The sequence below is a fragment of the Megalops cyprinoides genome, chromosome 15 (assembly GCF_013368585.1).
Source record: "Megalops cyprinoides isolate fMegCyp1 chromosome 15, fMegCyp1.pri, whole genome shotgun sequence".
Lineage (NCBI taxonomy): Eukaryota > Metazoa > Chordata > Actinopteri > Elopiformes > Megalopidae > Megalops > Megalops cyprinoides.
The window spans coordinates 33,092,026-33,103,797 of record NC_050597.1 but is presented as its reverse complement, the minus strand read 5'-3'; the positions used below and the strand labels follow the sequence as shown (position 1 = coordinate 33,103,797).

At 42.0% G+C, this 11,772-nt stretch overlaps 1 pseudogene; it reads left to right on the top strand.

The window, feature by feature from the left end:
• Nucleotides 1-2,534: 2,534 nt before the first annotated feature.
• LOC118789746 lies at nucleotides 2,535-3,877 on the top strand (annotated as a pseudogene).
• Nucleotides 3,878-11,772: the final 7,895 nt, after the last annotated feature.

Sequence of the window (11,772 nt, the reverse complement as noted above, 5' to 3'; positions counted from 1 at the left end):
CAATGTCTCTGGAAAACTTCCACATTATTTCCAGGATTATCCGCTTCGATAACTGAGACACCAGACCAGCTCGGCAGCAGAGAGACAAGCTAGCTGCCATCAGATCAGTGTGGGACAAGTGGGTGGAAAACCTTCCCCTGTTTTACAACCCTGGGCCCAATGTTACTGTTAATGAGCAGCTTATGCCATTTAGGGGGCGCTGCCCCTTCAGGCAGTACATACCGTCTAAACCCGCAAAATATGGAATCAAGATCTGGGCTGCCTGTGATGCTGCTTCATCATATGCGTGGAACTTGCAAGTGTATACGGGGAAGCCAGATGGAGGAGCCCCTCAGAAGAACCAAGGGATGTGAGGTGTCCTGGATATGACACAGGGACTCTGTGGCCACAACACCACATGCAATAATTTTTTTACTTTGCACAAGCTGGGACAGGGGCTCCTAAAGAGGAAGCTGGCAATGGTAAGAACAGTACAAAAAACAAGCCAGAGCTCCCAGGATTCGTCTGCAGGATTTCCTCTTAGGTATGCACAGACACCTGTCCACGCACGTGCACGTACACGCACGCACGCACGCACGCACACACACACATCGAGAGGGAGCTGAGAGAGAAACGCCACTGACTGATTAATGAATAATTAAAGAACGTTTAGCCTGAGGAGAAATATGAAGTGCACTTGCACATGATCTGTGAACATCAGTAAACACTCAGAGGTGGTCACCATGTCGTGCCCGGTACTTAATAAAGTCGGTGTATCACAATTTGTTGTTTGTTAATAGCTACTTTCCTCAGTGTGCTGAGAGCTAGCTGCAGGTGACTAGCAAGCTAACTTTAGCTTGCAAGCTAGCTAGCTAATTGATACACCCAGTTAGCAAGCTAATTTCTGCTTTGATAGAAATTGAAAAAAGCACAATAAATGCCAAATGTTAATAAATGCTCACGCTATTATGATGATACAATCCAAAAATGGTCTATACTTTAATTTTGTAAGAGACAATTGTGTCGTCTTTTACATGTAATATTTGGCGGAAAAGCTGGCGCAATGCGCCGATCTCCATCAGAGACATTATATAGGATGTTAGCTTGGTACTCAGTATTACTCATTGTGTAGATTTGCCCCATTTGTGTGCTGCGCAGCGTAGCCTAGCTATAATTGTGACAAGAGAGTGGGCTGTGGGCGTTCTTTTTCACCTTAAAAATATGATAGGCCTGCCTTTTCCCAGGTTATGCCTTTACCAACAAAGTGATTGGCGGGACTTCCCTTAATGCAACCGCCACACTGAGCGTTCCGGCCAATGCCATTCATATTTCAACGAGTGGTCTGTCTCCTCCTTATAATGTCTCTTGACACCCCCCCCCCCCCCTCTCAATTTTCAATTTCAAATTTCAATTCCAAAGAGCTTTATTATGAAGTTATTTTTTTGTCTTTTTAACACAAGCATAAAAGACAGTTTTGAGAGCAAATTTCTCGCACTGCAATCAAAAATCAAGTTAGTCTTTTTTGCACCACAAAAAGTTGATTGCGAATCAGTCCTCTTTGCTTGCGAATCAAAAAGTTTTGCTTATGGGTCAAAATGTTTTGCAAGTCAAAACGTTTTGCTTGCAAGTTGAAGTGGACGTAATGGGCGGGATCTACGCTGATGGATGAGAGAAGTGTTTCTATTGGTGGGTTTGACTTGGATCGATGGCATGGCTACACCCATAGATATAGAAACGTACATACCTCATTGGCCGCTGCTGTATGTCGCCACTATGCATCTGTGTGGTCGCCATATTGGAGCGGTCAAGATCCGCTAGAAAACAAATACAATGTGCATTGAGAGATGCAGACTTCCCTACAAAATCGACTGTAACTTGCTTAATTTTGAACCTATTTTCATGAAATTTGGTTTGTTATAAACTTGAGAAATTGAACATGATAGTGGTTACTTATTGGAATTAAATTCAGTTACTGGGGGCGGATCTAATCAGCTCTATGCCAAAACATTAACCTCCTGAATAGCCACAACTTTCCCTGGGACATGCAGGCTCCGATCTATGAATAGGCAACATCAAGTGTAAATTATTTAGAGTTGTGAGCTTTTGTGAGTTTCTCCAAAAATGCAGATTTATATATGTAATGGGTGGGATCTTGTGTTGTGTTCAATTAGATGTTTCATGGGTCAACGAGCGAGCAACTTTCAAACCGGAGTTCTCACTGCTCGCTACTAACCCCTTACGGCCAGCATCGTTGCCAGTTGAGCTAAAGGCAAATTGCCCCCAGCCTGTTGGCAACAACGCTGGTTAACCAGAGGGCTGCACTAAAAAGCGAGGTAATTGGCCTATCCAGGTAACTTCAGGAGTAACTTTGTGACGTTGGGTGTAACTTCCCGATTAACCTGTACTACGAAAGGTGGATAAGTCTTACCCGAGATATGTTGTCAGGGCAATTTACGCTGCATCTCTAAACTACTCCGAGCAGGTTATCTTCGTGGTTAACTTGATGTTACCCTATATAAGCACCGCCCCTTCTGCCCACAATCTTGTTGAAAAAAATGCCGGCACATTTGGAAGACCCAGTTGACATTGGTGCACGGATTGTGAGAGGCTCACTCCGCAGGGCAAGGGTGTTTAGAGACCATCAGAATCCTCTACCTTACCCCGATGATGTTCTCTATGAAAGATATTGATTCTCATCTGAGGGAATTCAGTATCTTTGCCGGCTTCTAGGGCCAGACGTCTCTAATGGCACTCGCTGGAGTAATGCCCTCACTGTTGAACAGACAGTGTGCCTTGCTTTGCGATATTTTGCCAGCATTCACTTCATGTATTCCATTGGTAATGCTGAACATCTGAGCAAGAATACTGTATGCTGTGCAGTTCGCAAGGTGGTGCTTGCTCTCACTAAACTGCTGGATGCATTTGTTGTGTTCCCTGGCCATTTAAGCATTCTAAAGATCAAAGAGGCTTTTTATGCGATTGCAGGTAATTCGCACTATAAAAATACTTGGTCTATTTTTAATATGCATAGGATAGGCCTATATACAGAACACATTTTTTTCCATAGGAATCCTAGGGGTGATTGGTGCGATTGACCGTACGCATATCCCCATTAGAGCGCCCCTAGGAGAACATGAGGGGGATTATGTCATTTCACAGCATCGATGTTTGGTATTTGATCATATCGTATTTGATCTGACATGTAGGCTAGCCTACATTATTTTGTCCTTAAAACTTCTACTTATATTCAAGACAATTAAAGACACATTAGGAAGTGATTTTCTTACAGTGGTAGTATGTTAAAATGGCCTGAAATCCTTTGTCAGATGACACGTGATCCCCATTTAATGGTGACCAGTCTGGGAAGCTAGGTGGCCTGGGTCGGTGCATGATTCACGCATTTTTCGGGAATCCATTCTTGGTCAGAGATTTGAACAAGGTAAGACAACCACCACCCTATATTTCACACATCATGCTGTATTGGGACAATTTCTTTCTATCGTTCAAAGGGCGTGTTGATGGCCTGCTGCCTGCGGACAGAGGCTACCCGTGTCTGCGTTACCTGATGACCCCCTACCCTGACCCACAAACAAGGGAACAAATAAAATATATTGTGGCTCACAGTAACACAAGGGTCAGGATAGAGATGACATTTGGTGTCATCAAAGCACGCTTTGCTTGCCTACAAGGCTTGCGGGTGCGTCGGGAGCGGGCATGTGAGGTGGTGGCAGCATGTGTGGTGCTCCATAACATTGCCACTATTAGAAAAGAAAGAGCACCATGCCAGCGGTAGCCATGGGTGGGGAGAGTGGTTGATTTAGCTCCCCCTGAAAGACAATAATGCGATTACCAACTGACCAAAGCTTTGTTCTCTGAAGGTTCATTCTCATTCAATAGATGTATGACTGGAAATATCAGCTCATGACAATTTGCCATACATAGCCTAGTATTAACCTGTTAAATAGACATAAAAATACAAGTGAAAAAAAAATTTAAGAGAAATGCTGTTAAGTTGTGTCAACATATCAGCATTGATAAATCCACAGAACTCCTCAATTATTTCAACACTTACCTTTACCTGAGGGAAAGATGAGGGGCATGCTGGTGGCTGGAACAGATCAATAGTATCCCCCTCAACTGTACATAAGACAGGCATGTGAACTACATAACATTATTTTAAACTGGCCAATCAAAACAATTGATATGATATTACCCTGTACATAAAGGGTGGGACATTGAGCTGCCCCCTCAACCCCCTCCATTATGGGCCTTCCTCTATCGTTCGTCATTGCCAACTCCTCTGCCTGTGCAAATGTAGCAGGAGCTGGCCCTTCTCCAGTTTTCACTATCTCTGCCTTTTTCTGTTTGCTGTGAACACATGAATAGGCAATTATAAGTGTAGGCTACCCACCACATCTATACTCAGTATTAATGATGAGAACTATTAATGCATACCACTTGATATATTTTCATATTTCATCCTGACTTGTTGCACATTCATACAGGTAGCCCTACAGCCTAGGTGCTTTAGGGCAGTGTTTCTCAACCCTCTCCTGGAGTACCCCCCGCCCTGCATGTTTTAGCTCCCTCCCTGCTCAAACACAGCCATTATGCAAAAAACTCTACCTGCGTTGCCGAGCACACCTCTTTTATGATTTTATGATTAAGTTAACACCGAATCAACTAACTGACATCTTAATCACCGTCGTATTACCGTTTAACTCCAATTTACTTAATAAGAGTTTGTCAACCCTGACTTTCCTTGATAACCCCGAGTTAAATCTGAGTAGGTTAAACTCCCTTCGTAGTACAGCCCTCTGGTCTCAAGGAGTGACGTAACCGCTCGGCTACCTGCCACCCGCTACCCTGTTTATGCCTCTGCGTCGTAACCCCGCCGTCGCTTCGACGCCGTCGTGAACCTTTCGAAGTTCTGCGTCGGGGTTAAATGCGTTGCTCTGCGTCGCTGTGCAATTCACCGCCATAACGCTAGGGGATGTGTGATTTCTGAAAGGTCAATCGGGAAACTCGTTGATTGTTTAGCTTCCCGCTTCGTTTTTCCGGTAACAGTGAACAATGGCGACCGAAAGGGAAAGAGTGTTGTTGGAGCTGGAGATGGTTGATGTAGAACAACAAATGCTTTTATTTGTGCTCGTATTTTCGTACTTCTTCGGTTAAACGCTCCTCAACTTGATCCGTGGTTATCGTGCAGAAAACAACTCCGATACGAGAACTTTAAAAATGGCGGTATAGCGGGAGGAAGAAACCGGCAACTCGGAAAAGCTAAATGCCGGAAATGATGCACTGAGCGGACCAATCACAGCCCTTGAGGTCTGCGTCGCCTCAACGCGAAGTTACAATTTTTTGGAGGTGCACGTCAGGCGACTGTGGAGGGGTACGCGGCGACGCAGGGGGCTCTGCGGGGGTACGCCGTCGATTCGACGCAGAAGCATAAATCATAAATAAATTACGCAGGACTCACACCAGCTATTCATTTCAGCTCTGTTGCACATATCTCTGTAGTAAAACTGTATACTGTTTCAGGGATATTAATCCTTACAACAAAAGGTGTTCACATGTTGCTGAAAAGTGTGAGATGGAGAGGAACTGAGGTGAACTACTTTGACTCTTACCTGGTTGCTCTAGATCCCAATTATTTTATGTTTACATATGACTGCACTCTACACACTATATCTGAACTTTGGTCTCAAACACTTGATGCACTACATTGTATGTAGTATTGTGTCATTGTGTTATAGCGTAATAAGCCCAAACTTACTGAATAAAGACCAAAAAGATCTAGAGTGGGTTAGGGTTAGGGTTAGTTTTGTCACTTCAGTGACAAAAGTACAGACCAGACCAGTTAGAAAAATAAGCAAGTTTAATAATTTATTATATTCCTTTTTTGTCATTAAGAGGCAGGCAATAACACCAATAGCCACTCACAGTTCAGACATAGGCAAAGCAGTTACAAAGGCAATAAATAACTACACAAAGAAACCAAACCCTCAAATAACACTGCACAGCAGAGTATCAATATGGTGAAATAGCACAGCAAATAAGCACACAATGAATCGCTTTAGTAACTGGTCTGACTCTGCTAACCGTTCTAGGCTAGGGTAAGGAACCCGCATAAGTTAGAATAATAAAAACATTTACAGAGACCGAGATAAAATATTTAAAAACCTTTCCGCAACCCCAACCCCAACCACCCAACCAAACAGACAGGTAGGAGATAATTCCAACCTAAAAAAATTGCGATTACCTTAGCGGGTTTCAGAGGTATATCATAATCATTTTCATTGGGGATATGAATTCTATAAACGCTTACTTTTAAAAAAATATTCACACTCCCGTTACAATAGTAGTACATTATATTATATTATATTATAGTATTGTACTGTATGTGTCAGTGTCTAAAGTGAATTAATGAAGATGAAAATAAAATATTTGCAATTAACAATACTTGTGACATTGTTTGTGTAATGGCAACTGGCCAGCCTGCAGAAGTGGACTTATCATATGTGTCTCAGGGTGTACGGATGAACTGACTGGATGTTCTTCTCTTAGCCCTCTATGGTACCATGTTGCCTCCAGGCAACATAGACTACTTTACCTTGTTGAAAGAAAATGAGACATCCCTTACACTTCTCAGTCCACCTTAAGAGCTGGATGCCACAGTATTAAACAATGAAAATGCAAAAAATTGGTCACATGCTCTACAGGCGGCTCTTTTGCTTCCTCTTTCAGCACATGCGCACATGTCGCACGGCGCCATATTTCCTCTCACAAAAAGTGTCTTTTTCACCAATTTCTGTCCAATTTCTCATCTACAAAAAATCTGACCATCCTTCATTGGTAAGTAAAGATGTATTTTCAAGCATTTTACACTATGTTTAATCATATATATCTCAGGAAATTACAAAAAACTGCATGTTGCCCTGAGGCAACATTGTACCGTAATGAAATCACATAAGGCCAGACCAGGCATAATGGGTTAGGATGCAAGTACATTATATTTGTAACAGATGGAGTTTGAATTATCTAAATGTATTTTCCAGGAATAAGATTTTCTATTGCATGTATAAGAATATGTAATTCACATACTATACATTTGCACATACTATATATTTTAATGCAGGAGATGAATCCACAAGTTTTCTATGGCAAGTAAAAAAGATCTACAGCACAAGTGACACTGCCAGTTGATGACAGTGAGGATGAGGTGTCATATAGTGATGAGGAAGATGAGGTGATAGTGGCAACCCTGCAGAGAGAGGGTGAGAGTGAGGATGATGATGAGGATGAAAATGGAGGTACTGCAGTACTAGAAAATGGAGGTCAGTGTTGACCTCCAGATGCTTCTGGAGAAAAGGAAAATCCAATGTGTGGGCACCGTGAGAATGAATCGTCTACCTGGACGCAGTTTTTCTGAAGATGCAGACATGAAAAAGAGAGGGAGGGGAACTTTTGAAGAAAAGGAGACACTGCTTAATGGGGTTCCTCTCAGGGCAATGAAGTGGTATGACAACCGGTCAGTCACTCTCCTTTCCACCTTTGCTTCAGCAAATCCAACTGCCACTGCAATGAAATAGGACAAGAAAAATAAGACCACAGTCCAGGTGGAATGTCCAAGCATTGTCACCACGTACAACAAAGGGATGGGAGGGGTTGATCTTCTTGACTCACTCATTGCCCTTTACAGAACAAAGATAAGATCGAAAAAGTGATACCACAGTATTGTGTTCCACATGTTGGATCTCACAGTTGTTGAGGCCTGGCTCCTTTACCAGAGAGACTGTAGACACTGTGGTATCCCCAAAAAGGATGTGTGCAGCTTGGCAAAATTCAAAGCTGAGGTTGCAAGCTGTCTCTGCATGGAGAAAAAGGCCACCACGAAGAGAAGGGGGAGACCATCATTGGACGAACCAGCTGAAAAGAGGCCGAAACCATCTGCAGAAGCACGACCAACAGTGCCGGTGCGTTTTGATGAGACAAGTCACTGGCCTGTTTGGGTGGAACAAAAAGGGAGATGCAAATACCCAGCTTGTACAATTGTAAAAGTGTAGTGCCTAAAATGTGCTACCTACCTGTGTTTCTGTGTTGAGAGGAATTGCTTCCTCAAGTTTCGCAAGCAGTGAGGTGCCAAACAGAGGAAGGAGATTGTGTTGTTTATGTGGGTGCTTGCGTGTTCATGCGGATGCTTTTGTGTGTGTATGGGCATGCTTGTGAATGTAAGGAGAAGGTAATGGTGCTATTTACTGTTTTTAGTTGTAAACAGCAGTCATTATAATGATTTCATATTATTGATTGATTGATATTTGGTGAATTGATAATATGATCACTTTGAAATATTTTTGTTCCACAATGGTATAATGTTGCCTGAGAGCAACGGCTGAATACAATATCTGACTTATTGTGAAATATGTAATCTGTTATGTTTAAAAAAACAAATAAATCTGTTTAAGTGTTTAGTTGAAGAAATATATGTTTTGAAGAAATATGCTTAATTTTTTTGTATGAAAACATCAAATGTTTAATTTTGTCCATTATGGTACAATGTTGCTTTGAGGCAACAAACTTTTAAAAAATAAATAAATTTTAAAATAATGAAAATGTATACTGATTTTGTTAAAGTGTCCAATTTTAAGCAAGAAAAACATTACAAATATTTTTTTAGCCACTGATATAATGGGTACCATAGAGGGTTAACTGTAGTCTGGGGAACAAAAAAAGTCTTGTTTATTTTATTAATGAATTGATTTAATTATTAATACAATAACAAGCAACCAGGCAGCTTTATAACAGTATAATAATAGATACAGAAATCTCCATTTTTGGAGAAACTCACAAAAGCTGAAATTCTAAATAATTTACACTTGATTTTGCCTATTCATAGATTGGAGCCTGCATATCTCAGAGGAAGTGGCTATTCAGAAGGTTAATGTTTTGGCATAAAGCTGATTAGACCCGCTGGCAGAGCTCCGCCCCCTTAGCTGTGGTGTTTTGTTTTTCCCTGTCCTTTTGTTTTTGTTTTCCTTGTGTTCTAGCCCCGCCCCGCTCCCCACCTGGTCTCCGCCCACCTGATTGCCTCATCGCCTTCACCTGCCTGCCTGCCCACCTACATCCCATCTCCTTGTCACCCCAGCCCTATACCTTCCCTGCGTGTCTCTGTCTTGTTGCTAGTTTGTTTCAGTGTTTCTACCTGTCTCGTCTCCGCCGTAGTTTTTCCGATTGATTGCCGCTTCGCTGATTCTGCCTGCCGCCTGGACTCGATCGCCTGATTACTCGCCTGCCTGGTTCCTGACCCTGTCTGCTCCGATTCCCGACTTTGAATTCGCCCCCGGACTGCTTTTCTGTTTTTCGAACCCTGCCTGTCTCTGGTCATACGAACTGCCAGCCGATTCCAATAAATGCCTGGAACCTGAAAATCCCGTGGTCCGTGTTTGTGTCCCAGTCACCCCTGTGACATCCGCCCCCTTAACTGAATTTAATTCCAATAAGCAACCACTATCATGTTCAATTTCTCAAGTTTATTACAAACCAAATTTCAGAATTAAGCGAGTTACAGTCGATTTTGTAGAGACGTCTGCATCTCTTATCCCTCATGCTTGTCCTGACCAAACCGCTGATATGGCCCTCAAAACAACTGAACTCCTCCACATGCCCTGATTTATAATGGTTTTCACCCCACTGAAAACTTCGGGTCTCATCCTTAAAGAAGAGGAGAATATGGCTAAGCGACACCATTGCTGCTATCGATGAGCTTGCTATTGCTGATAGCAATGACCGCTAAAGAAGAGCTCGCAAGTTACCTGCTATAGCGATAGCTGATATCGATGAGTAGCCACACTCTAGCTAGCAAGGCCAGCGAGCGGGAATGAGAAAGCTCCGTGGTTTTATGGGACATGTAGTTTTTAGCCCCTGGTTGTACTAGCATAAAAGATAAAAAAAATATATATGTAAAATTTAGCTCGAAACAATTAAAATAAACAATCTAAGTCGCAAGTTGGGAACACAATAATCCAGAAATCGATGGTAAGCCATAAATCACTACAAGTACTTTAAAAGTGCATTTTAAAAAATGTCTATGGCTGCATCCGAATACTCAGTATGCACTAACTTCGGTTAAGTACGTACTACCTGACCGTTACTGTAGTACGTACTACTGAGTATGCGAGCAAGTAGTATGGACTCCGCCGCCATCTTACCTGTCCTTTGACCCAGATGTTTAAATGTTTACATGTTTTAAAAATCAGTCTGCTTTACTTAGCTGACTGTCAACTGTCAACTGTCAACTGTCAAAACGAAAACCTAACGTTACATAACCAGCCAATTGATTTGTTAGCTTAACCAAGCTGGCTACACCGCCGTCTTCTTTCTCTTTTTTCCCAGGGAATTCTTCTTCTTTGGTTATTCTGGCTCCAGCTGATTTATGGGATAGTGTAGTGTAGTACGTTCGATGTAGTAGGTCATCCGAGTACCGTTCGACTACTGTTAAATGCCTACTAGGTATTCGGACGCCCTACGGATTGTGACGTACTGCTTTTGCGTACTATATAGTATGGAAGTATGGGCGTAATTTTGCATATGGACGGTAGGGACATGTCCCTACCAATATTTGAGCAAACTCGTTCGCATTATCTTTGGAGTGAAGTCATATTACATAATTCCAATGTCCCCTCAGTTGTTGTGTCCCTACCAGTGTTGAGACCAAAACTGCACCCTTGGAAGTATGAGTATTCGGATGCAGCCTATGACTAAAATGAATGGGGAATTTCACTTCCGACACCAGTGTGACATACCTTGGTACTCTATAATGGAGGGGGTCGAGGGGGCAGTCAGTTCGGACCCTGGTGGCAGCTCAATGTCCACCCTTTATGTACAGGGTAGTATCATATCAATTGTTTTGATTGCCCATTTTAAAATAATTTTATGTAGTTCACATGCCTGTCTTATATACAGTTGAGGGGATACTATTGATCTGCTCCAGCCACCAGCATGCCCCTCATCTGACTCTCAGGTAGAGGTAAATGTGGAAATAACTGAGTTCTGTGGATTTATCAATGCTGATATGTTGGCACAACTTAACAGCTTTTCTCTTTAATTTTTTTTTTTTTTCAGGAGGGCTTGGGTAAGGAGACCATGTCAGCCATGTCGGACACACACATCCAGGTTGACCCATTTCATCACTTATACTTTTATGTCTATTTAACGGTGACTAACATAGGCTAATACTAGGCCATGTATGGCAAATTGTCATGAGCTGATATTTCCGGTCATACATCTATTGAATGAGAATGAACCTTCAAGAGAACAAATCTTTGCTCACTTGGCTATCGCATTATTGTCTTTCAGGAGGAGCTAAACCAACCACTCTCCCCACCCATGGCTACTTCTTCTCAGAGAACTCAAAGGGTAGCTTTTCCTTTGCTATTAAAAGGATTATTCATACTGACAATATGTAACACTAATGATGCTGAATCCTGCATGCCATGTTCCTTCTCTCTGTGTTTTGCTGTGCAGGCTGGATCTGACAGTGTGCGGTCGCTCTATAAGCATATGCTTGAGCTCGACTGCCAGAAAAAAGCTACAAATTAAAAAAAACAACCTGGAAATAGAAAAACTGGAACATGACAACAAGGTATTGCTATACATTGGCCATCCTTTGATCAATATGTCTCTACCATCTGTAAGTTTTTTCTTTTATTTTTTAGGAAAGGGAGAATGCCAATAAATAAATAAATAAATAAATACATAAATCAAAAAAGAATAATTTCATGTGTCTTTTTTTAC